The following is a 26,694-nucleotide window of genomic DNA, read 5'->3' on the forward strand; positions in this document are numbered from 1 at the left end:
CCAAGTGGTTTCTGACCTTCTGCTACTCCAAGACACAGGCTCAATAACAGATTGGGAAGTGCATGAAGAAAGAAGCCATTTTAATTTCAAAGTTCTGCTGACATTTGAGGGCTCTCAAGGTTTATATAAACAGAACGCCCCGCTTGAAATACCACTTTGAATTCTGTTTGTGCAGTCGCGCCTCTAATGTGCTGCTGTTTTGGTTTCCCTCGGCAATGGGAGCCTTTGTGTTTTAATATTCAGAGGCACAAGAAAGCAGGAAAATTATAGCTGGGGACTCCCGGGCTTGGTTCTTCATCATCCAAGTTAAATTTGGCTGAATTGAGGGAAAACATCCTTTTAAAAGGGTGGTAAATGGGAATAATAATCTCTTACATTTACAAAACACTGGGTATTTTCAAAGCCTGCTCACATTCATTATCTTGTTAGATTTTCACAGCAATCCTGCTCAGAATGTTCCACAAATAGCTATTGTAGGTGCTATATATGAATAGCAAAGCTCAGGAAGGCCGCGTGGCAAATGGAGAAACTGAGGCTGAGGGCATGCAAGTGATTGACCTAAGGTCACCCCAAGGTGGAATGCAAGGAAGGCCAAGGCCAGGTGGCGGCCATGCCAGCCACTGTTCCTAGCAGGCTGCCCCCTGCTTCGTGTCCTTTCCCTGTCTTCAAGTGACCACCAAAGGGTTTCTCCACAAGTGGAGATGCCACTCTCTCTCAAGTGGAGATGCCACTTGAACCCTTCACTGGGGCTTCTGCCTTTTAAGAGGAATTAAAACTCAAAGCAAAATGAGAAAAATCCTTAAAATTAGCAAGAGTCTTCATTTACAGAGCATTTACTTTGTGCCAAGAAGTGTGCTATACTACATCCCTGACATGAGTTATTTCATCTGATCTTCTTAACAACTGAAAATGATTTCCATTTCGTTTAATGCCTGAGAAAACTGGTGTTCATAAGATTATAGCTAGTCAGTGTTGAGGCCATATCCACACTTGGGCAGCCTGCTCCAAAGCCTGAGCTCCCCATTAGCATGCCATGCACTTCCTATTTGTCTCTCAGGGCAGTTTTTAGCATCAGTCATGGCAGGTGTGGAGGGGTGACATGGGTGAGGTGTGAGGCCTGCTGTGCCCTTCTTGTGAGTATCCAGGTTCTTTCCCTCCGTGGGGCTGCTCCTGGAGTGAGGACCAGGTCCTGAGGCTGCTCCCTGCTTGGAATCATGCCCTTCAAGAAGAGACATTACTGGACCGCATCCCATGCATGGCCTGATCATTCACACAGCGTCACAATCACCCCAGCAAACATGCTGCTGCATGGATGGCTGAATGGCTGAATGGCTGAATGGCTGAATGAATGAATGAATGAGAGCACCTGACTCTGCATGTGTGCAGAGTGGAGCAGTTCAGTGGAAGGACATGTAACACCTGCCCCGGCTCAGCCCTATGCAGTACCCACTCTGCACAGCCCTGTCAGTGGTGACAGCCCCTGGTGGCCATGATGAAGCAGATGCAGCGGGGCCCAGGGCTTCCAGGGTTCAAGGTGAGTGAGGGTGGTGTGAGACTCTGAGGATGGCAGGAGGGTCCATCAGATAAGCCTGATTTGACGTTCATGGTCTAGTCAGGGCTGGGCAAGTTGAGGGTGGATTGTTCCAGGCTCTGTCTTCGGAGGTGGTGTCATTTATAGGTTCTTGAAATTTGTTACTGTTGATAACAGTGATGAGCCATAAATATCTCCAAGTGAGGAATGTTAATAACACAGGAGACATTTTTTAAGTGGTGGCTTTGGGGAGCCTTCAGCATGTCAGCGCCAATGGGGCCGCCGTTGTCGCTGTCATATATCTGGAAAGTTATTCCGGGAAGGTCGCCTGGTGACTCGATTGTCATTATGTACAAAATATTTCAATTTTCTAGAATAGAGTTGGTTCTGGCGTCAATGAATCTTCATCTTCTCTCCTTTTTATGTCTCTCTGTTTGTCTCTGGGGTCTGGTTTTGTGTGAGTAGGAGAAGATGGACATAAATAGGTGGCTCAGGCTGGAATGGGACACTCCACATCAGAGCTATGAAGGAGAAGAGGGTCTGGGGATGTGGGAAGAGCCCTCAAGACCCTCTGGGGGAGTAGGGGGCAGATGGGGCCAGCTCGGGACCCTAAAGGAGCCCCTTGCACACCTTTGGCCCCAATTCGTCTGCTCCAGCTAAACCAGTCCTCAGATGCAGCTTGCACCTCTGGGTTCCAGGCTTTTGTTCACGTGGTCATTTCTCCTGCCAAGTCCCCTCCCTGCCTGCCCACCCTTCAGAGTCTAGGCTGCCCCCCCCCCACCAATCACTCTCCTCTGACCCAGAGCTGGTGTGGTGGGTGTGATTCATCTGGCACTTAATCACGTGCTTTTCCCCTGCCGCGGCTCCCATCCCCACTTGGCAACGGGGCTTAAATCTTGTTCTATTTAACTTGTCCCCAATTTGTCACCACCTCCTCGTGAGCAAGGACCATATCATATATGCTTCTGTGGTTCCCAAAGAGGCTGGCTGCTGCTGCTTCTCCTCTGTGCCTCCTCTCCTTCCTGGCAGGGCAGACCGCTGCCTGTTCCCCATGCCTCAGCGACAGCTGACCGCCTCCAGGAACCACCCCAGCCGGGCTGGGGTCCCTCCTGCATGACTGTGGGACCAGCCTGGGCTAGCCATCACTGCAGCCTGTATCCACAGCTCAGGACTCTCCTCCCTCCTTGTCTGTTCATCCCAGCCCAGCACCAGGCACACAGTGGGTCTTGAATAGATGAGCAGATAAATAGTAGCACTTCATTGGGGGATCAGATAGGATTCCAGACTTTGCTCTGCATTCCAATTCCAAGGTGAAAATAACTATGTGGCCAGACTCCAATCTCATGCCCATCCCTGGGTCATGCATGGATTAGACACAATTGCCCAATGTCTTCCTGCTCTCTCTACCCCAGGTCTACAGGGTATGGGTCTGGTTGGGCATCTGCTGATGCCATGGGGTAAGCGGTGCAAAGAATTCTAAGATGGGGTGTCTGCCTTTGGGAAACACACACTTGGAGGTGAGACAAGACTGGCACACACAGAATGATTAACAAAGAACACAGGCCCTCTGGGTGGAGAGAGGCAGCCTGGGGCGGGGGGCGGAATGGTGGGGGTTCCTGAGGAGCATGCATTACTGCAGGAGTGGGTGCTCGGCTGGAAATCTGCTCTCACAGGCTCCATGTATCACTTCCACCGCCTTCTGCTCCACTTGAACCTTTTCTTTGAAATGCCTTATTAACTTGCAAAGGGCAGTCACGTCCTCCAAGGGCCCCTGCAGGACAGCGCCAGCCCTTTGAGCGCTGGCCTTGCTTAGAGTCTGGCCTCCGCATAGTCCCCAGTCTCCTGAAATGTCAGAATGGCTCTGCCTGGCAGGCATCTCTCCACATGCCCCCAGTGAGCTCTGAGTGGGTGGGGCCATCGCGGTCACAGGCCCAGGCAGGGTGAGGCAAGGCACAGAGCGGTGAGGACCAGTGGCCATGCCAGGGCAGGTGATGGGGGAGAGGCCAGGGGCAGCCTGAGGCAGCAGCAGCCCTCGCTCTGCCTCTGTACACAAGTGCGGCTGGGGAAAGGCGTCTGGCAGGTGAGGCCAGGACGAGTCTTCAGTCACATGCAGCTACTGTCAGACTCTCATTAGCGAATTGGGCCCGGCTGTGGCTGGGCCCCCCAGGGGTCTCTTGTCTTGTTCTAATGTGGGGCACAGCTTGCCTTCTGCTCTCTCACATCACCCTAGTCGGGCTCAAGACTCAGTGGTGGGGAAACTTCCTTTTCCCTCCAGAGACTCAGGTCAGCAGTGGGACTATGCACATTTCTGGCATTCTGTTCTCAGGCCATTTAGGGAGAAAATGAAACCCTGTAGGGTTTCCCAGCTGGGGCTGGATCTTGCTTTCGAGAAGAGGCAGAGGTCCATTCTGGCTCATGCAGGGTCTGTGTGTGGCTTCAGGTACCTTCCTTCCTCTGGGCCAGAGTCAGGTACGGGCCCCTCTGTCCTCCTGCCCTGGGGCAACCATTGCTGACAGGCTCTGAGGCGGGGAGGCACTCTCCACCACTTTTGAACAACAGAAAAAAAGATCACTTGAGGTGTTGGAGATATAACCCTCTGGTCTATTGCCTTAATTCTACAGGAGAAACTAGAGTGGGGTGGAAGGTCATGGCTAATCGTGCCCAACCAGTCCTGTTCACTGCTGTGTCCTTGGTACCCAATACATATTTGTAAATTCCCTTCATTTGACCAATGTTTATTAAGCATAAATTCAGTGTGCCGTGCTGTGTATACGTGAATAGGATGGGGAGGGGCTGATGATCAAGGTGGACCCTGCCCTTGCTGGGGGGAGCTGACTGTGAGGACGGGCGGACAAGCCAAGGGGGGAAGGAAGAGAACCCAGGTGTGCCATCTCCTTCCTCAGAGTCATCGTGTACTGAACTGGCTATGTGGGTATTTGAGAAGTCCTCATGCCTGTCTGGTGCTGCTCCTGTGTGTGTGCGTGCATGTGTATGTGTGTGTGTGTGTGTGTGTGTGTGTGCGTGTGTGTGTGCACAGTCCCTCACTGGGCTGTGTGCTAGGTCTGTGTCCCTGAGGTTCTCCAACCCAGTATTTCATTAAGAAATGTCCCAGGAACCTGCTTGCCAGGCTGTGGCCACTCAACCGCATCCTGTAACCCACTCTCAGAATAGCAGAGGACCATGCTGTGCTCCAGGTTAGCAGGCTCGGGGGCACCTAACTCGACCCTCTCATTGCACAGATGGGAAGATGAGAGAAGAAAGCCTGGGGGAGGTGAGGCCATAGTAGTGAATAATCACAGCCCCGTGCTTTGATTTACACCCCGGGAATTTTGCCCCAGGAACTCACTCATGTTCCCCGCTGCCCTGTGGGAGAACCATGCCCACTTGGCTTCACAGACAAGAAAGGGAAGCTCAGAGAGACCAAGTGACCTGTTCAAGGTCACACAGCCTGTCAGTGGAAGGGATCCAGCTAGGACTCCAGGTTGAGCTCAACATTCTCAGCAAGGTTACAGGGTCACAGGGTGGCCACAGGGACCGACTCCACGCCCTGCTCCTAGAACCCTGTTCTTCTCTCTGCTTGCACTCTGGCTTCTGCAGGGCTGGGCTGGGCTGGGCCGGAAGAAATGAGCCTTGAGGGCAGGCCAGAGACCCCTGGGCAACCCTTGGGGGGCTGGAGGCCAGGGCCAGGGCTCCCCTCCTGCTGCTGCCAGGCTCCCACTCAGAGGGGCTTTGATTTGCTGTTAACACCCAAAGTTGAGCGGAGTATCATGAATCATTCATGAAGGTACTCCAACGAGATCATTATTTTGAGTGTTGAGTGTCAGGAAAACAGTGTCTGACGGGTAAACATGATGTCTGATGACACAACAGCCGATGGGGTGACCCGGCAGCCGGGCACCTGCCAAGCTGCTGGGAATTTTTAAACATTTGGAAAAAAAATCCAACCCTGGCTCAGGGAAGAGCAGCAGACTCATCATAAATCCCTCATCTGCTGTTGGGGCCAGGAGGCAGGGAGGCAGGGAGGAGGGACATCTTCTGGCAGGAAGTGACTCAGCGTTGCCCCCAGCCCCATGCGGGCCTCCTTTCCGCTGCTCTGAGGTGGGCTGCTCAGCCCGGGGGGCTCCTGCCCTGGCTTTCTTTTAGAATTTCCCCATAGATTGTCTTCTGGAAAAGGCCACGGAGGCCTCCAGCTCCCGTCCATCCACCTCGGACCGTGCCACCCTCCCATTCCCTGGGCTGGACCTGTGGCTGGCCGAGGCCCCCAGCCCCCTACGTGCCTGGCCATGTTGAAGTCACTTTCTAGCAGATGACAGCTTGTCAATAGCCTCACTACCTGCATTATTTAAGCAGAACAAGGTGAACCTCGGCTGCACCCTTGAGTGCAGATCAAATTGATGGGCAGAGTGGAAGCTACAAGCAATTAGATTTTCTAAAGAGGAAGGGATGCTGAGGGGACTGGCATGGGCCAAAGGGGATCCTGCTGGCAGGGTGGGGCTGGCCCCCTTCTCTTCTACCAGCCTCTCACGGTGCCCATCTGCCCTTCCCTGTTGAGGCAAGTCTTCATGTCACCTAGTTGTGAGCCCCGCCATGCCCTCTCCCACTCCTGGAGGCCCTGGCTCTTATGAATGGGATGACAAAGACACATACCTGCCCCCAGAAGAGGGTCCCCCCCAACACTGAGATTTTCCCAGGAACTGGGTCCAGAAGGCTCTGCCCTGGCTCTGTTTCCCTCATCCTTGCAGGGACCTTTCCAGAAGCTTCCCCCATCTCTCATACACCTCGCCTCTATCAGGGCCCACCCAGTCTTGTGACTACCACATACTTTCTGCTCTCTGCGATCACCTTCTCCCAGGCCTGCTGAGGCAAGCTCCACTGCAGCATCTGAGGCACGGGAGGAGGGCGGGTAGGGGCACTGGGTCTGCAGCCAGGAAAGAGTGTCCTAGCCACGTGTCAGCAGCAGCAAAGGTCGAGTATGGGACCCCCACGGGATGCATGGCTTGACCCAGAGAAATTAGCTCCTTGGCCTGGCTGAGGGCACAGGCTCAAGAGGACTCACTCACATAGCTCAGAGCTGCAAAGGCCCTTGGAAGTCATCTAGCCCTGTCTCCCACCAGCATGAGAACACCTTCTACTATACCCACAAGTCCCTCCTCTTGAACACTTCCAGGGATGGGAGCTTGCTCCCTCCTCACACCATCTATGCACCAAAAGCAATTTCAATCTTTCTTTCTTAACCTGGAGTCAAGTCTGCTACCCTAAAGAATCTGCCATGGTTTTATCTTCTGGATCTACAGAATATAGAACTTCACTCTTCAGGATGTGATAGTTTTTCAAAGATTTGAAGACAGATTCATGTCATCCATCCATTTACCCATTCACTCATCCATCTGCCCATCCATCCATCCATCCATCCATCCATCCATCCATCCATCCTTCCATTTAATATGTATCGAGGGGGCTCCTGGGTGGCTCAGCAGTTGAGCGTCTGCCTTTGGCCCAGGGCATGATCCTGGAGTCCCGGGATCGAGTCCCACATCGGGCTCGCTGCATGGAGCCTGCTTCTGCCTCTGCCTGTGTCTCTGCCTCTCCCTCCGTGTCTCTCATGAATAAATAAATAAAATATTTTTAAAAAAATAATATGTATTGAAGACCTGTCAAATGCTGATACCACTCTGGGTATTGGAAGATGCCATCTCTGGTCTCCAGGAACTTATTCTTCTGGGGCTGAGCTAGGCATATAACCCGAGTCACACTGTAACTCAAGTGACAGATGAGGGGAATGAAAACATGGGAAGGCATCTGCAGCCCAACACTCCCAGTTTCTTCCCTTAATGGTCCTGAGGACTCCAGAGACCTCCTCACCCTTAACAGCTTTCTCTGGATGACTTCTGGTCTAGACAGCATCCTGTTCAAGCAAAGTTCCAACTGTGCTAGGAACTGTCTTGTCTAGAGCCAGCCCTCTCTCATTGCTGTGGGCAGGCCAGGCCTGGGCCCATGGGTGGGCCTTCAGCTCAGAAGGTCTGACAGGGCAGTCTCTCCTGAGGTTTGAGGCTGGGGGTGGGAATGTCTTCCCATGTTCCATCCTCTGGAGAGGAGGAAATGTTTGTGCCATTAACCTGAAACGCTCTTCCAAGCTTTTTCATAGATCATGTCTGGTCGCTTTTCAGTGCACCAAAGAACATTTCAAATGAGTTCCTGGCAGGCTCAGTTGGGAAGTTCTTTTGGCCACTTAAAATTTGAGCCTCTGAATGTAAGGCATGCTAGCAGTAATTGTTCAAGAAAATCATATGAAAGTAGATACAGCAAGTTTCTAGTTATTTATCAGCCATAGATATAGGCCACTTTTCATCATGCTGAGCCTCCAGAAAAGATAAAAGAGAATTGATCTGAGTCTCTATTGTGGAAGTGTCACGTATTGCTGGCATCCAGGTTCTGTCTTAAAGGAACCATTTCCTAGCCTGTGTTGTATCCTGGGAAGTAACTGCTGGGTCTCAGGCACTTCCCCAAATATTCCTCTACAGAGGTTGTGGTTGCCTGGCATCCCTTGGTTGGAGGCTCCTGGGGCTCTGGACCTGAGTAGGATCTTAATTCAGGATGAGGGTTCAGGGGTCTGTGCCCTGTTACACTGACAACACTAGCTTCTTTTCTTCAAACCAACCAGGGTAACTTTCTTATTCTCTGCCAAGGGGCCTGGCCTGGCTCCCATGACTCAGAGGGCACTAGTCTTCTGATGTGGTACCTGTCCTTTGCTGAAGCCCTTCCACAAGCTACACCCCAAAATGAGAGGTCAGGGGTGGGAAAAATGCAGACCAGGCAGGGGTAGGGCCATCACATCCAAGAGACCATGGTGTTGGTGGAGGATAGCCAAGGACACTTGGTTTTTCCTCCCTGTGATGGTTAATTCCATGTGTCAACTTGGCTAGGGCATGGTACCCAGATATTTGGTCAAACACCAGTCTAGATGTGGCTATGAAGGTTTTTTTTTTTTTAAAGATAAAATTCACATTTAAGTCAGTAGACTTTGGGTAAAGAGATTACCCTGCATAATGTGAATAGGCCTCATCCAATCAGTTGAAGGTCTTAAGAAAAAGACACAGGTTCCCCAAGGAAAGGAAGAAGAAATTCTGCCTACAGACTGACTTTGGACTTAGGACTGCAACATCAACTCCTCCCTGGTCTCCAGGCTGCTAGTGTGCTCTAGAGAATTTGGACTTGCCAGCTCCACAAGGTGGGGCTGATTTGGCAAGCCAATTCCTTTAAATCAATCTCTCTCTTTCCTAGTATGTATGCACACACGTACACACATACACACAATCCTATTGATCATGTTTCTCTGGAAAACCCCTCACCCGGAATCTCCTGCTCTGCTCCACCCATCCTATCAGATCCTCAGGGGCTGTCCAGCTCTGCTGGTCTGTCTCTTCCTTCCTGGGCAGACCTTGGGGCCAGAGTAAGCAATCAATCAACCAGTCAATGATAAGAGAAAATCATGGTGCTTCCTGATACTTATTGAGCATTTGTTCTGTGCCAGACATTGTGCTTACCCACCATATACATCAACTCATGTCCTTATGCCAACTCTGGGAGGCAGGTGCCATCATCACTCTTCTCTGGAAGCAGAGGAAAAGGAAGCTCAGAGAGGTTAAGCATCTTGCCCAACGTTAAGTGCAGCTGGTAGTGGGTAGAGTCCAGCTTTGAATCCAGCTTTGTCTAAGGCCCTTGCCTATGTGATGGGTTCTGGTCCTAGTATTTATTAGAGAGCCCAGGGAACAGGTTGGTGGTGTTATGAGCAAGCAGGCTACTATCTTAGGGCAACAAAGAGGGGGAAGATGCCAGCAAAGATGAATATCTAGGGTCTCAAATGGAAGGGAAAGTGGAGATGCCCACGCCCAGACCCTCCATGTCCGCAGGCTCCTGGGGTCAATGTGGGAATACAGCCCATCCTCAAGAACGTTAGTCCTGTTCATGTTGGGAGTTCTAAGTGCCATCACCTTGTCACTCTCTTCCGCAGATAGAGACATGGGTGGGGGCAGGCAGTGGGGAAATGAAATCTAAAAAGCCGTGTCATCCTGAATGATTCTTCAGCAGCTGGCTGCCCCTCACTGCTCCAAGAAAGGCAATAAAGCCAGGAGAACCTATAAAAGCAACTGGCGTGGGCTTGATAGATCGGACTGTCCTCAGCAGGTGACGGCCAATTCAACCACAGAGTAAAATAGAAGTTGCAGTCAACTGGCCAGGGAGCAAGTGACCCTGAGAAACCTGGCCCCACTGCTCATCTGAAGAACGGGACCTTGTCAGCCTGTGTGGGAGCAGCCCTGGGCACGGCCTCAGGAGGGGGCAGGCCATGACATGGAGCTATGGGTGGATATGAGTCTTATGGATGGGAGGTGGGAGTGTGTGGTTGGTACATGACATACATGTGGGTATGAGCAGGCAAGGGGCTTGGGGAAATGAGCTGAGGACCCTAAAATTCTGATGAGGTTTGTTCTAAGTCAAATTGTGTCTCTCAAGAGATGAACCCTGTTTCCAAGATCCAGCTAGTCCCTGGCATGGATCCACCCTGTCTGAAGCCTCCTCCATTTATATCCACCTCTGGTCGCGCAGCCTGGTTGAGAATGGACAGGCCAGCCCCTCCATGCTAGGGCAGGGATGCAGCATGCTGCTCTAGGCCCATCTTGGACTGCAGTGTGGGGGGCAGAAGCAGGCCACCAGCCTTGTGGACTGAGAGCCCTTCTGCTTCCCTGCCCCGGTAGCTAGGCCTCACCTGTACAACCCTCCAGCTCTGTCTTCTCTACCCAATCTGTAGGCTCCAAGGCCTTATCACTTCTGCAGTGGCCCATAGGACTTCCTACCCATCTCCAAGGATACAGGGAGGTGCCAGGACAGTTTAGGCTAAACCATTGTCGCTGGGGACCCAGATAGCCAGAGAGACCATGACCAAAGGGCGGCTGGGCCTTCAGCCACAGTTCACCTGGACACCAATTTCCTTTTTCCCTTCAAATGACACCTTTTCGGGGCAGATAGCTTGCCTCTCTAGAAGGCTGACTGGAGGCTGGCCAGGGCCAGGGTGGGGGTGTCTGTGAGAAGAAGACTCTGCCACGGGAGGGCAGGTGCCCAGGTTCTGTGGAACTCTGAGTAGGGGGCCTGTTTTCTTAGCTGTGGTGGGAGGGGTGATGGCATCAACATCCCTGGATTCTTTGGACTTGTGATGCACAGTTTGGGGAGCAGGAGGGCCATGGGTAGGACATCTCAAACTTCACTCAGTGTTAGAATCACCCTGGAAGCACCCCAAGAATCTGCTCCCCTGAACCCAGTTAACTTGGGGAAACTGCACACTTAGCAGGCACCCCAGGGGCTGGTGGGGGCCCTAACCCCTTTGAGAATTGCTGGAGCCAGGCTCCTGCAGTGGGTCCAAACCCAGCTGCATCCTGCCCCTGCTGCTGACCTGGGGACGTGGCAGGTGCCTATGAGGCCCAGTGGGTGGGGAAGCTCTGAGGGGATGAGGAGAACGAACTTTCAGTGTATAGCACATTAGGGTCTCACCCTGGTCCCTCCGAGCCCTGGCATCTTGGGCAAGCTTCCTTTGCCTCAGCTCTAAGACAAGACCATACCTACTCAGCTTCCTATTTGCCAGTTTGAGCCTCAGTTTCCCCATCTCTAAACAGAGTGGTGGGGGAATTCATATCCCTCGTTTCCCCTTGTTGATTAGATTCAGTGATGGGGGTAGGGTGTTGGAGGCCGAGTCTGCCTGCCAGGGCGTCCCAGGAGCATCCAGGCGCTGAGATGCTGAATGAGAACCAGCCTCTGGGTTCAGCCGAATTGAGGGAGAGACAGCTCCCCGACTCCTTTGTTTAAAGAAGAGCCAGATTAAAGCACTAAGTTTATACATTAACTTTGCTGCAGACAGGAGAATTTAAATAGCTTTCTAAAAGGTATTTTTAAAAACTGCTTTTCAGTGCTTCATTGAAAGTTCTGTGCCTTGCTTTGGAGTCTTCTGCAGTTGCCAAAAATACAATGAAAATTACTAACATGTAGTCTACACTGGCTCTGGAAGAGGTTTGCCAATTTGCCTCCAATCATCTAAAAACTGATCACATTTGATCTGACACACAGGCCCTTTTTTGCCCAGTGTGATGAGCTGGAGCCTCATGGAGGGGCATCTTTGTTTACAGATCCACCTTGGCCCCCACTGGGCTCCTTCCCAAAGGACTCTCTTCTTAGTTGATGGCACCCTCTGCTCCTCCTCCTCTCATGAACTGTAAATGCTGGGGTGTCTCTGGGCTTGGTCTCTAGCCTCCCATCCTAACTGCTAATTCCTGACCTAGGGTCATGACCTCCCCACTCAGTTCCAAACCGATAGCCCCACTGCCCATTGGCACATGCTCTGGGCTGAATGCCTGTGTCTCCCGAAACCCACATGTGGAAGCCCTAACTTCAGTGTGATGGTATTAGGAGATGGGGCCTTTCGGAGGTGATTAGAGTTACATGAGCTCATGAGCGTGGGACCCGGGGAGAGAATTGGTGCCCCTCTATGAGCATAGGAACATGATGAAACCAGAGGGCTCTCTCTCTGCTACATGAAGACACAGGCAGGAGACAGCTTCTGTGAGCCAGGAAGCAGGACTTCACCAGACCCCAAATCTGCCAGCACCTTCCTCTTGGACTTCTTGTCTCCAGAGTTGTGAGAGGTACTTGTCTGTGGTACCTTGTGATAATAGCCCCAGTAACCAAGACAACAAGTCTACCAGGGCGTCCACGGGCACCTTGATGGCAGTATGGCCAGAGCAGCATTTGGGCTCCCACCAGGGACTTCTCTTCTGAGTACATGGCACTGCTGCCTGCACACTTCTTCCAGCCCTGAGTTCATCATCACACTGATTCCTCTCTTTGCCTTAACCTCACATCCAAACCATTAGGGAGTTCTGTTAGCCTCCCCATCCCAGACCAGTGTCCCTCTCTCCCTTTTCACTGCTTCCTCTCTGGTTCACATCACCATCCTCTCATGAGGCTCCTGCCAGAGCCTTCTGGCTGGTCTGGAAGCTCCACTCTGGCCTCTTCACAAACATCCATTTTGCCCATAGCAGCCAGAGGAAGCTTTTAAAATGCCTCAACCAGATCATGTCGGCGCCCTACCTAAAATGCCCCAAGGCTGCCCCTAGATTCGGCATAAGATCCACACTCTGCCCTTCCTCCGGGGCCTGGACCCTGGCTGCCTGCTGCCTGTTCTCCTGTTCTGTCCTACTTGCTTGCCACCCATGCTTTCTTTCTTTTCCTGTTCTGCCAACCTCAAGGCCTTTGCACTGTCTGGTTCCTTTTCCTAGAACATTCTTATGTGTTAGAGCTTGTGTCACCTCCCTGCTGATCCCAGATCAGTAAGACCCTAGACCTTACACACATTCAACATTTTCTTGTTCATTTGCTCACTGTCTTTCCTTCCTTCCACTAGGATCCCTGCCCCCCACTGCCCTCTCCATGAGAGTGGGGACCCCAGGACTCCAAATGCCTGAATCTAGAATTGTGCCCAATACACACCCTTCAATAAATGCATCCTGATGAATGAACACATGAGAAGTAGAAGCCGTCCCAGGCTACCTACCACCTGTTCCCTATGTCCACCGAGGGGGACCCAGCCCCTTGTTGAGCTGTGGCTGGCAGCTTGCTCATGAAAGCAGGCCTGGCTTAGGAGTCACTGGCCCTGCAGGCTGAGTGGCATTAAGCAGCATGAAAAGGCACAGACAGCAGTGGAGCAGAATGGATTTTACAGTGCAGGCATCTGAAGACCAAGTTCCTTAACTTCTGAGCATCAGCTTGCCCATTGGCACAGGAATCCCTACCTCATGGCCTTAATGAGGTAAAAGGTGATATGCCCTTTCTTGAGGTGGACGGTGCCACATCCTGCCCAAATGCTTTGCAAATGCTCCAGTTATCATCCTACCTATTACCATGGACAAGAGACTGTGGTGTTTGGGGGTTGGAAAGAAGTCACGGAGAATCCTCATTTCCCAAAGAAAAGGCCACAGGAGATCCCAGCTGGCCTCTAAAGATTTGGGCCCTACATAAAAGGCACAGACAAGCATGCTTCTGACTGGATCCAAAGCCCTATGGGCCATCTGCACGCACTCCCTGGGTGCCCACTACTTCGTTTGCACCAGTGGGCAGCTTGAAAGACAGCCAGGCCTCTCACATTGACCCTGCCCTTGAGTCCCTGCTTTGTACACTCTCTGGGGTGCGGGTCCATCCCAATGAGACACAGCTCGTGTCATGTGCCTGGAGCTCTCACAGCACAATCACTTGTATTCCTTTTGGGAATAGAGTGCTACATAGCAAGGGGCTGGTGGATACAGATGTTGAGGCTGGGGACTGGGCTGGCCAGGGGGTGGGGGTGGGAGACAGGCAAGGGAGAGGTAAACTAAGAAGGCCACAGCTGCAGCCACCCTGGGAGTCCAGACAAGGCAGAGACGCAGGAGACCGGAGGGGTGGGTGGAAACCCAAATGTGCAGGGTGTACTTTGGCCAGAGTAGAAATTTGGGATTTTCTCTGAGAGCAGGGGTCACCGAAGGGACGTGAGTGGCCATCAGCCCTTTGGATGTCACTGCAGGGTCTGGGTTTCCCACCTGTTATCAGGAGCCCTTTCTTGCCATTCGATTTGCTTAAACAATGAAGAACTGATTAGAAGTTTTAATTGTTTCTGGAAACTTTAAGGCCTTGGAGCGGTGTGAAAGGCCTACTTTCAATGTTTTACAATAATGGTCTGTTAACAAATTCCAGACTTAATTTATCCAAGAACTTGTTAAAATTCCCTCTGTGCAGCCACCAAAGGAATGCGCTTTTGAAGTCATTTACTTACCAATAAATTACAATGGTCTGAAATCATTAGCAGCAAAGTAAATTGTTTTAATTGATCTGAACTTCCTTACGACCCAGGGACTCCGTTTCTATGCAACTGCACTTTCTAAAAGTCTAAAATAACAAATTAATCTCCCTTGAATCCTGTCATCTTTAGAGCAGTCCTTTCTCTCTGAGATCAAGCAGGGGACAGAATCCATGGTGAGAACAAGGTTTTCTGCATGGCCTCAGAAGTGCCCAGAAATACTGCACTTTGGGGGAGGGCATTCCTAGTTCCTGGTTACTCTTTCTGGTACGGGGGAATGAGCAAGCCTTGGAGAACCAGCCTATGTGAATAACGTTGCTTTTCTTGTCCCGCATTGTGGTCACTCACTTTATAATTATTTCTCCAGCTGCTTGTGTTCCATGCACTTTTCCACATGTACACTACGTATGACAAGAAAAACAGGAGCAAATGTGAAAGTAGAGCTATATAAAAAGCTGGGAGAATCTGAGTCTAGTGACCTTATTCCCAGACTGCTTCTTGGGAGAAGCCTGTGATGTGCCCTAAGGGGTCAGGACAGTGACAAACACGCTCTGGTCTCCTCATCTCCTCCCTGATGCCGCAAGGACCTGGTACCTAGTGCCCTATCGCCCTGCGATGTGCGCAAAGGTGCTGGTCATTTTGGAAGCCGCATCATAAAGGAACCGGAACCATGCTTCAGGACTCTTCTGGGTCCTCTCCAAAATTAGCCCTGCCTGGTTGAGGGGGAGAGGACAGGGGACGTCGGGTGGCTGTCAGCCAGCCGCCAACCCCAAGTGCAGATAGTGGGGGAGACACTTTCTCCTGAAGCCCTCATGAACCACCTCCAAGATATGAGTGTTGAGGCCAGAGTGCCCCACATCATGATCCTGTGTGCAGAGATGCCAGCCTAGGGAGGATGTCCTGGGTCCCGGGCTCCCTTGCCCTTCATTCTCAAGAACGAGACCCAAACTGGTCTGGTAATACTGGGGAAGGGGGAGTGGGAGCCCTAGCATCCATCCAAGTGGCCTCAGCTTGTTCCTGAGTCCCTGCTCTGTCCCTGTGGAACGTGTCTTGAATTTTCCTTCCTCTTAGCTCATTGCTGCTATGTGGGCGGCTCAAGGCAGCCCCCCACCAAGGCACCCAGCAAGGCCAGATGGTGCTGGGCTGTGCACAAATCCTGCCAGAGGTGTTGTAGTTTTCAGGACAGTGATGGTGGCTTGTGTCCTAGAGACTCCCCCACCCCACTCTCATACCCCTGGGAGATGGGAGCCCCAGGATGGTCTGCACAGGCCAATAGGTACTCAGGGTTCAGAGAGAGGACAAGCAGCTAACTCAGCACTTGGCCTGCAAGTTCCCGTTTCCAGAGCATGCTTGTGTGATCCTGCCAAGCCGAGGTGTGCGCAGGGCTGGCAAATCCCATCCGCACACAGCCTGGCCTTGTGCAGCCAGCCATGGGGGAGGCTGATCAAACAAGACGAGGCCTGGGCTGAAGCCACACAGCCAGGAGGGCAGCTGGGGTTTGAGGCTGTCACAATAGTTTATCTTGCCACATTGATGGAGGGGCCTCAGGAGGTAACTTAAATTTACAAGCGGGGAATAATTTACATCTCAGCAAAAGCCCCTCTTCTTATCCCTGAAATAAAAGAAGGCAGGCTAGGGCTTTGGGGGTCTGTCCCAAGGCCTTGCCTGCCTCCCCACTGTCAAGCCACCAGAGCAAAGGATTTCTTTCTTAGAACGTTGAACACACCTCCAAGACTCACTCTGTAGGAGCTGTGTGGCAGAGGCTGGGGGGGGCGGGGGACTGAGGAGGGTGAGGAGGCAGTAGGGGGCTGGAGGGGTAGGAGAGGTGGGGGCTCGGTGGTGGGGGCTAGGGGAGTGGGGGAGGCTTTGGGAGTTGGTGAAGAGAATCCTTGTCCGCCAGGAGTCAGAGGCCCGCATGTGGCCCACGGAACAACACACAAACGCGTCACAGACCACTCTCCACTGTCAAAGCCACAAGCCTGGACTCTGCACTCACCAAGGGGCTCTGGCTTCTTACAGGCCAAACATCCCAAAGTCAACCTCTCTTCCTCAATCAGGAAGGAAACACGAAGGTCCTAGGAGTTTGGCTTGAGAATATCTGTCCCTGAAAGCCTGCAGGGCTGTGGGGAGGAGCAGAGGGAGCCTGGGCTGGAGGGGAGGGAGGCGCAGGGCCCCCAGGCAAAGGGCACAGCTCAGCCCTGTGTGTGCACCCTCTCCCTCCCACACCTGAGAGCCTCACCCCTGCAGGCGCAATGCTCAGCCCAGCGCCCGCCCGCCTGACTGACCGGCCCAGTGACCCGGGAACAGGCAGAAATAACGCAGGAGACAGCCTTGCCAAGAGGAAGGGAGGTGACCCCAACACCCTTAACCCCCTGAGTCCTCAAAGAGAGGTGCCTGAAGGCAATCTCCGGAAGGAGGCAGGAACAAGATGCCCTGACAGCCAACACCCTCCCCCAACCAAGCCCAATCTTGGGGAGGAAACAAATGTTAATGGGAAACACTTAAAATGGAAAGGGAGTCTATTTCTCCTTAACTGTCTCTGGCTGCACAAAATTCTGAGAAGCGATTGAAGGTAAATTGCTTGGTTTTCAATTTTAAGCTGCACTTCCCCAAGCACGATCAGTCTTCCCTGATAGTGGCAGAAAATAATAAGCGCCTGATGCGGAGTTGCCCTGGTGCCCAATAACATGGTGGGATCGTATCCCCATTTCATTATGGGAAGACACAGAGCGCCTTAAGCAAGTTTATTGATATGATAAATGGCCCCATCACTTCCCTTTGGGTGAATCTGCTGCCTGGAAGCTGTTGGCCCGACTCTGGGGGCTGCTGGGGTTGGTGTCCAGGTGGTGGCCTCAGAGGGATGTGGCCCATCAGGCCATGGGTTCCCCTGCGGGGAGTGAACTATGGGTCATTTGGGCCAGGGTGTGCTCCGTCTCCCTGTCTGTGCTGTGGGGGGTGTGAGAGTCCACGTCCTGCGGTCTGCTGGGCCTGGGTTCCAATCCCAGCCCCACCCTTGCTCTGCTAGGTGATCTCGGGCACGCCAGGTAGTGAAGCTGGTGGTAAGGGTTACATAAAAGGCCCGTGCAAGGCAGCAGGTGTAGCTTATGCACGCAAACTCTGGAAGCTGTAAACATTACAGAGCCTTAAGCTGTCCTTGGCCCTGGGGGGCCATTCCCCGCTCTAGTCCTCAGCCCAGGCCTTCTGTGCAGAGAGCTGGGTGCTCCAGACTACAGAGGACCCACCCCCAAATCCGGCAGAGCTGGAGTCCCCTGGCAGGACTGTGCCATCAATGGGTATTGGAGGGTAGCAGGACTAGGGTGGGGGCCACCCTTCCTGCGTGGCCTCCTGGCTGGGGGCTGGCCCTAGGAATGGGGTTGCCCTTGACTGGGAGGACAAGAAGGCCTTTTGCCAGCAGATCCCTGAATGGGCTGAGTCTGTGCCCTCCTGTTGGACCTCAGCCTCGAGGGGTTCTCTAATAGCCCGGGTACCCAGAGTAGCATCTAGCAGACCAGTGCCCACCTAGCACAGTGGAGGCTGCCACAACTACTTGAGTGCGTGCATGCGTGCATGAATGAATGAATGAGCTGGAGTGACAGCCATGGACAGAAGGTCTGTCTCCCCAGAAGCCGCCGCAGGTCTCTGGGACAGGGGAGGAGGCTTGAGGTGCTGTTGTCTCATGAGCTCCCTGGTTGTACTTCCCTTTCAGGAAAAATCTCTAAGCTTGACTCCTATCTCTGTTCCCTTGGGGGCTTCTCTGCCCCCAGGACCCTCCCCTGGGGAGGAGGCGCCTCCAGGTCCCAGCCAGCCTGGCAATGTGACCCTGGCCCTTGCACGGTGAACCAGGAAAGGTTCTCGCGGAAGCTGAGTGCCTGGGGAGCCAGGTGTCTCGAACCTGTCTGAGGTTCTCATCTCTAAACACTTAATGTGAAGATAAATGGATCCGAAAGGAGCATTTCCCCCTCAACCATGTAAACAGGGAGCGGCAGACGAGTAAGTAACATTAGGCCTGACACGAGGAAGCTGTGAGGTATTACTCACTCTGATAAGTTTAATGTATAATTTAGAAACATATCATCAAAATGGGAAAAAAGGGAAGAACCTCTTAAATAACTCTGAAAGATATTCAGCTCTGAAATCACAGGCAGTTAGAGTGGAGGGTGTTCAGCAAAGTCCCCTGCAGATGCGCAGCCCGCTCTTTGAGTAATTGGATTTAGATGGATCTGCGCCCAGCACTCTAGGGAGGAGAGGCTCACCCTTTCCAGAAGGGGGACCTAGGTAGGGGGCATCCTCCTGACCAGGGCCCACCCGGAACCTCTGCCAGGCCCAGCAGGGCTGCCTGAAGGAGTCAGGTTGGGTGCTGTAGGCTCTGAAACCCCTCCTTGCTGCTCCCTCAACCCCACTCCTCTCCTCTGTTCCTTCTAGGGGGAGCCTCTTTGTTCTCACCCTTTTCCTGGGGGTGGGGGCGTGGGCAGAGGTGGGGAAGTGTGCAGAGTGACCTAGGGAAGGGAATGATTCCTGGCATTTACACCCCTCTGCTGGGAGCTGGTGGGGGTGCGTGGGGGTCTTCAGGGAGCTCGGTGTGTAGGTAGTGTACTGGGTGGGCCATAATGGGGGGATTTCAGGGACATCACAGGTCCCTACCTGAGCTATCTGAGCCACAAGCCCCTGCTGAGTGATGCAGTCCTGGTTCCCAACAACAGGATGGTGGGGGGTGGGGGGTGGGAGGGGGAGCTCCAGCCCACTGGTGTCAGAACACTTATTCCTGGCTCAGCCACCTGCTAGCTCCAGCACTGAGCCCCTCTGAGTCTGTGCTGTCTTCTCTGTAATGTTGGGGGGCTTAGATACCCTCCGCTCCAGTGATGTAAGGATCGAGTGGGACACCCCCTAAGGAGGCAGTGCCAGCCTGTGTGCCCAGGAGGGGCATCTTTCTCTCCCTTTCAGGTGTTTCTGCCTGATGAGCCCAGGGCAGAGTGCTCACATGGGAGGCAGGCTTTGGGGCCACTGGGTACTGGTGATGGGCCAGTCAGGGCTGGGGCTTGGAGCAGGGGTTTGCAGTCCTGGCCTCAGGCTTTGAGAAATACTTAGTCTGCTCCTGGGCCTGTCCTGGGTTCTCAAGTAGTCAGCTGGCCAGTGGACAAACCCTGGTGCCGATATTGTCTGAAAGCTCCCAGGTGGGTTTAACACGGCTTCAGGGTTAGAACAGCAGCCTGCAGGCTACACAGTGCCCTGGGGAGTCCAGATAAAGCTCCTTTTTCGGTAAAGGGGAGGACTCAGGTATGAACCAAGGACATTTCCCTAATATCTGGGGGTTTATCTTCAGAGTGTGTCTGTAACTACCACTTATGACACAGTTGGTGACACCCATGACTCGGCCCTGAGACTCAACTAGGGGAAGACTCTGTCCATGCTGGTGGGGGCCTAGGTGGCTGAGGGATGGACACAAAACAGGCCTCTGGCAGAAGAGGGCTCAGCTGGAACAGGAGACTCTTCCTGAACTTGCCCTTTACTCTTGAAACGTCACTTGTCCTCATTCTGGCTCCTTCTCCCTGGTCTCCAGTGCCTTCCCTAGAACTGCTCTGACCACCCTGCCTTTTCCAAATGTCCTAGGGATGGATATCTGGTGTGAACTCTGTCCTCGCCCCTATGAGCTCTCCCGAGGAGCTTTGTGCCTGGAGTACTTACTGGGAGACACAGGGATAGAAGCCTCAGTCTGGCCCTCCAGGCCATGGAGCCAGCTGGGGAACCAGACACGTTTGCACCCCCAGACCCAGCATGTGGGTTGAGAGTGACCCAGAGGGAAGGTAGAAGGTGGGCTAGCTGGGGGCTGATTGGAGCAGAGGCCGGGAGGCAGGAAGCTCTGGGTGGGTTCGGGACTGATGAGCTGAGGTTCAGAGAGTACTGATGTGCTCCCCACCCAGGACGCATGAATTGGGGCTCGCTGGGTGCTGGTCATGCCCCGCTTGTCCTTTGAGGCCTGCTCCCATTCTCTGCTCTCCCTCCTCACTTACAGTGAAACCCCAAGTCCTTCCAAGGCTGCAGGCTGAGCACACCTGCTCTGTGGTCAGCTCTGCAGCCTCGCTGCCCACTTGTCTTCTCCTTGCTCGTCCACTGGGGGTGCACTGGCCTCCTGGCTGCTTCTCAGACTGGCCAAGCTCCATACCCCATGAGAACCTTAACACACCTCCTCTCTGCTGGGAGCACTTTCCCTGGACGTACTCATGGCCCATTTCCTTACTCCGCTCAGTTCTGCGCTCAAATGTCACCTCCACAGAGGCCCCTCCTTGGCCGCTCTATCTAAAGCCCTGCATTACTCCTTCTCTTGCTCTCCTATGTTTTTGTTACAGCATTTATCACTATCTGAAATTATATTACAGGCTCACAATCCAATTCCAAAATCCATAAAGCTCTGAAAACCAAAAGCTTGTTCATAACTCATTTGGTGGCAAAACGTGATCTGAACTGACGTGAGGCTATTTATAGTCTTGGTTCATCCCTCTTAGTGTGAATATTCATACATTTTGCTGCAGAAATATTAATGCGTTTGATTACGGGGTGTTACTCCACACCCCGCTGGGGACGTTACATAATATATGGTCTGTGCACCGTATTACGTTTCTAAAATGCAAAGTCTGAATGCCAAGAACAGGTTTCTAAAGCTCGGCACTGCCGGCTGGCATTTGGGAGCTTGATAATTCTTTGCTGTGCGGGGCTGTCCTGTGCACGGGAGGATTTTGAGCAGCATCCCTGGCCTCTACTCACTAGATGCCACTAGCTGTCCCCCCAGCTGTGACAAACAAAAATCTCTCTAGACATTCCCAGACTGCCCCTAGTTGAGGACTGCTGGCTGAAGTGCATGTGGCCCGAGGGCTTTCTGATGAGGGACCATGGACCCCTCTCTATTTGTTTACTTGTATGAAATATACATTTTGTAGGGGCAGAAATTATTGCAGAGCTGGCCCTTAATTAATAATTTTTACATGTAGGAAACAAGGACTCTATGGTTTCCCCAGCAGGCACCTGGGGTCCTCATGCCATGGGTTTATCAGAGTGCCCTGCAGACGTGCACCCCGCTCCCTGAGCAGAGTGCAGTGAACAACCTGCTCTCCATCTTGGGTCATCGCCAGGGACGCCGTAGTACCCCTGAGGGTGTGGGGCCCCAGGCAGCTGGCTGGTTCCTTCCTTTGACCCCACAAGCACTAAGGAGTCTGGCCATTGCTAATCTCAAGCCCCTGATCCCTAGCGTGAGACAATGACCCTTGCCCACATCTTGAGACACCTCCTTTATCTTTTTGTGTACTTGGGACAGGTTGGGGCCACAGAAAGGCCTTGTGGACCAGGCCTTGATGACTTGTGAAGAGTTAGGGCCTCCAATCACCAGTATGATCACGGACAGGCTGAGGAGGGAGTGAGGGTTAGGGATAGGGGTCCTGAGTAAGATTGGTCTCTGGCTTTTGCCCTGATAAAAAGTACTCAGGTGGGAAAGGTTACTGGGTCCCACCCACATCTCTGTCTAGTGATAGTTCAGCCTCTGCTTACTTACCCCCAGTAGCAGGGAGCTCATCCCCTTCTGGGACACAAGATAATACTCTCTGCTCACAACAATGTTTTTGGAATTCTCAGGCTCCCTCATTTCACATCCATGCAGGGCCACCAATATTCTGGGTTTTCCCAGTTTTAGTCTCTGGGACTAACAGCATCCTTTCAGTATCCAGTGGAGCTCACTTTTCATCTGAGGCTTCTAGTTAGACCCCACATTCCCTGACAATATGGAATCGATTCCCTGTTCCCCCAGGGCCATGGGCAGAAGAGACCAGACTTCCTGGCAAAGACAAAGCCCTGCCATTCTCCACCGAGGACATGCCTGATCCTTAGTCTTGCCTTCAGACTCCCTCTTAGCTAATTTCTACTAGATGGTTCCAAAGAGTGTGAGCTCAAGGCCAGATGATACTGAGTGCACAGGGGCGGGCAGAGCTAAGGGTGGCTCTGTCTGGGACATAGCCATGGAGCCCATGGCAGGGGTCATGGCTTTCCCAATGTCCACTTTCTTCTTCATCCTCAGTGCCCAATCTTCTGGGCACACGGCCTCCTGGGCTAAAACGACATTTCCCAGCTTCCTTTGCAGCTAGGCATGACCACGTGGCCAAGCTCTGGTCAAGCGGGTGTAAGTAAAAGGGATGTATGCAAGTTCCAGGAAGTGTTATTCCTGGCGGCTGGGATGCAGACGTGATGGCTGGAGTTAGAGCAGCCATACTGAATGAGAAGCTACTGGAGTAGATGGCAAGCAACAAGACAGAAGGGGCCTGGGTCGCCTGCAAACCATGGCTACCGTATGAGGACTTGACTGTTTATATATAGAGAGAGGAACCTTTAGCATTTGAGCCTCTGTTAGCCTATGTTTTCTGCCCATGGAAGCTGAATCCATCCCCAACCAATTCAGAGCCCGAGCAGATCTTTCAGCTGGAGGTAATCACAGAGGCTCACTCATGACCACACTCAAGGGTGCCAGGTAGGAGGCTGGTGGAGGTCAGGGTAGTGAAGGGTTGCAGGGGGAGGGGAATTAAGAACTCGGGAGGCCAGTTGAAGCACTGCATTATCACAGGGACGGAGTGAACAGGAACTGGCTCCTTGCGCCCCGGGCTACCCTTTATGGGGACAGCCAGTTCCTAGCAAAGGTCTCCGCTTTACCCAGAGACAGACTCCTGCTTTTGGGGATCAGAGCCAGTTCCCATTGCTGAGAATTACAGAAGCAACAAATGTTGCCTTCGGCCCTCCAGGAGCAAGCCTCCCCGAAGCTCGCTGAAACACAGAGTATACACCGACAGGAAGCCCGCTCACCTGCTCTACTCGCCAACCCCCCGTCCTGGGTTCTGCGGCTTTGCTCAGCTGCCCCCCCACAGCCCTCGATCCTCCCCCCCCCCCCCCCCCGCCGCTGCAACCACATGAGAAGCTTAGGGGGAGGATTCCTGTCCTCTTGTGGCAGAAGAGGAAACTGAGGCACGGCTTCACAGAGCCGCTCCAAGCCCCCAGTACGGAGCTGGGAAGCAGACCTAAGTTGCTTGAACCCCAGGCCATGGGCAGAAGAGACCAGACTTCCTGCTAAAGACAGGAAGTTCTCCTTCCATTCCAGACAGAGCCAGCAAGAGCAGGGTGACAGACGCCCAGTGTTGGAGCTGCGACGGAGGCAGAGGTGCAGGGGGGCCCTCGCCGCTCTTGGCCTGTCCCCCGGGGGCGGGGGGGGGGGGCCTGGCTCGTGGCCTGGCAGGGGGCTGAGGCCCTTTCTGCGGCTCTTCCAGCGCAGGCCTGGGGTGGGCCTGGCCTCCTGCTCTGGCGCCTGGCCCAGCCATTGTTTCTGTCCTTTCTCCAAATTAAAAACCCATTGCTGCCCCTTCCTAGGTAAAAAGAGTTAATTTTCAATTCGAGCGTGTGGGAGGGTGTCCCCGGGGAACAGAGTAATGAAGCCGCTAGTGCTAGTTGCAAAACAAATAGATAAATCAATGTTTCAATTTTCTCCATGTGAGAGAAGGGGTTGCGTTGCTTAGCAATTCAAAGAACATTACTGCGGGCTCTTGGAGGCGGCCATAAACGCTACAAAAGTTGCTGGGGTTTGAGCCATATTAGAATGAAAACCAAACTTACCTCTCCTGCCCCCCCCCCCCTCACCGTGGGAGCCACGGAAGGAGGCCGGTTCCAGGAGAAATCCCTTCAAACCCATCGTCTCGCCTCATAGCGCCAGCGGAGTAGAGCGGGGAGCCGCTGGGACAGGCAGGCAGGGCCGAGCGGAGTCCCCACCGGCACTGCTGGCACCAGTGTACTTAGATGAGGCCCCTCTGACCTTTCTGGGCCACCTGATGCCCTATAGTACAAAGGGGATCCTGCCCGCCCTGGACCTAGAAACCCCAGCCCCCAGGTCCTGCCCTGCCCTGCCGAGGTGCCTTGACCCCCAGTCCTGCATATGGGAACACAGCGAACTATCTTCATCAGGCCCCTGACTTCGGCTCCCACACCTCCCATGGCTCCCCAGTACGCTGGGCACTGATACATCGAGAACTACATTCTGTATCACTGCATTGTATAAACCCTGCACATTATCCCTTTTCCTCAATAACCTTCAAAGGTAGTTTCTATTATTGTACCCATTTTATGGATGAGGAAACTGAGGCCTGGCAAGATTATGTGGCTTTCCAAGATTACATGGTCAGAACATGGCATTTTTAGGGTCTCTGTGTATAAGTCTTACGAGGGACACAGAGTTGGAGCAGATGTTGGTTGGGGAGGCAAAGAGCCAAATCCCAAATTGGGCTCCCACCAACAGCATACTGGAGGGAGACAAAGCATGTGAGGGACTTTGTACAGGGCTTGGCCCAGACTCAGCCCTCAGTTCCAGGAGCTGGGGACCTTTGACCTGTGGGCATGGTAGCCTCTGGCATCACCGAGGGTAAGTGATATTCTCCATTCCAGACAAGACTGTCCTAAAGCTGGCCTGTCCCCCACCCCGCCCAGGCACGGCATCAGTGCACTGTGTATGGAAGGCACTTTGGAGGCTTTTGAGTCCATGATGAATGAGGCCAAAAGCAGGGTCAAGAGACACCCTACAACTCCCTCGGCCTGACACTCCGGGCTCCCATCCCCTTCCCATCTCTTCCTCCCCCTGAACCCATCCCCTCCTCATTCCCACCTCTGGTCACACTTGTCACTCACATCCAGGGTCCTCTGCAGTCCAATGGGAGCCCATGTGATTCCCAAGGTCCACGCTTGCTAGTGGCTGTTCCATGTGTGGGTGTCCAGTCTGCCACGTGGCCAGTGGGAGAAGTCTCTGTGGTTCCCATGGTGCCTGCTACCCCTGTGACCTCACCATGGTCCCCCACGCCTGGAGGCGGGTCCCCGTAAGTCCCTTAGCTGCCTTGCCACCCCAGTCTTCCCCAGACTCCCCTACTGCCTTGATGCTCTGTCTGGAAGGCTCCTCCCTCTTCTTCACTTGCCCCCTCGAAATGTCCCAAAGCCCAAATGTCACCTCCTGCTGATGCTACTCAGGCAGGCCATCCAGTCCGAATAGACATCGTTCTGCCAGAAACTCATCCTGCAGCCTGAACTCACACACTGGTCTCCTCTTTGGACTTTGAGCCCCTGAGGGCAGAGCCAGCCTCTTCTGGCCCAGGAAGCCCCAGCCCACAGCCCATGCCTGGCTCAGAAATCGGCCCGCGAGCTGGCTGGACGCAGGTGGATTTAGCTAAGCAGTGGAGAGATCATGGTGTCACCGCCTCTCATAGTACATGCCACGGCTTGGGTGCCACGTCCCAGGACCCCAGAACTGCATGGAAGCAGTGATGACGAGACATTTGTACTTTTCCAGAGGTCTGTCCAGATATTTAAGAAAATGGATGCTGGAGTAATACCAACCAGAACTGAGATCTTGGCTCGGCTGCTTCGGAGTGCCCGGAACTTGGGAAATTCCTGACTCTCCACCCCGGCTCTCCTGGTATACAACGACAGGAAATAATTGCACCTCCTCCAGGGCTGTTGTGAGGCTATGCCAGCGCACACTGTGAAGCCCAGGGCCCCATCGACGTACCGCCTGATGACTATGTATTATGATGGTCTGAGTCTGTTTTCTTTCTAGAAGCTTTAGGGTTTCTCCAGGCCCGATGAGGGGTATTCACCATGCACTGGTCTGAGGGTCCGAAGATCAGGGCCAGCTGCCCTGTGATTGTCCTCTGCCAGCCCTGGTGCCCCCAGAATAGGCTCAGTTGCCCCTAGGCAAGTGCCCTCTTCCTTGATGGCAGGGGGTGGCCCTTTATCCCTGACACTGCCTTCATTGGCCTGAGGCTCTGTGTTTGCTGAAGGCAGAAGTTTGGGCTACACCTGCCGGCTGCACCCCTAGGAGCCAGGTGGGTGGTGGGAGAGCCCCTACCCTGAGGGCCACACTCTGTGGGGGCATGGCCATCTGTTGCCATGGCAACAGGAGTAACTTGGGTACACTTGTCCTTGTCCATGTAAGGAGCAGGTGGGCTGGTTTTCCCCCAGTACTGGGTCTGAGATCCCAAGCTGTGGGACAAGAAGCCCTGCTGAGACTGGTTACTGGCAGAGCTTGGAGCTGGGGCTGTGTGGGTCGGGGGTAGGCACACTTGGCTCAGTTCTTGGTGTTCTCAGCTCCTTGGAGGACCCGAGGCTTTAGTTACCTCTTTGTGAAAAGGAGAGTCATGGATCTGTTGTGTACTGAGCTCTGCTACAGGCCATATCTCCTCATCCCCACCCTTGGAGGAGCCCACCTCCGCTCCTGTGTCCACCCTTCCTA

At 53.3% G+C, this 26,694-nt stretch overlaps 1 protein-coding gene and 1 long non-coding RNA gene across 22 annotated transcripts in view; both read right to left on the reverse strand.

The window, feature by feature from the left end:
- CAMTA1 (calmodulin binding transcription activator 1) overlaps window positions 1-26,694 on the reverse strand; it is an 848,042-nt gene that overhangs the window by 128,916 nt on the left and 692,432 nt on the right. The window lies entirely within an intron of this gene.
- LOC140630155 (uncharacterized) lies at window positions 64-26,330 on the reverse strand. Its single transcript, XR_012027959.1, has 2 exons — window positions 25,101-26,330; window positions 64-316 (listed from the first exon to the last, which is right to left on the reverse strand). It is a non-coding gene; the product is annotated as an uncharacterized lncRNA (long non-coding RNA).

Source organism: Canis lupus, chromosome 3 (assembly GCF_048164855.1).
Source record: "Canis lupus baileyi chromosome 3, mCanLup2.hap1, whole genome shotgun sequence".
NCBI classification, from domain to species: domain Eukaryota; kingdom Metazoa; phylum Chordata; class Mammalia; order Carnivora; family Canidae; genus Canis; species Canis lupus.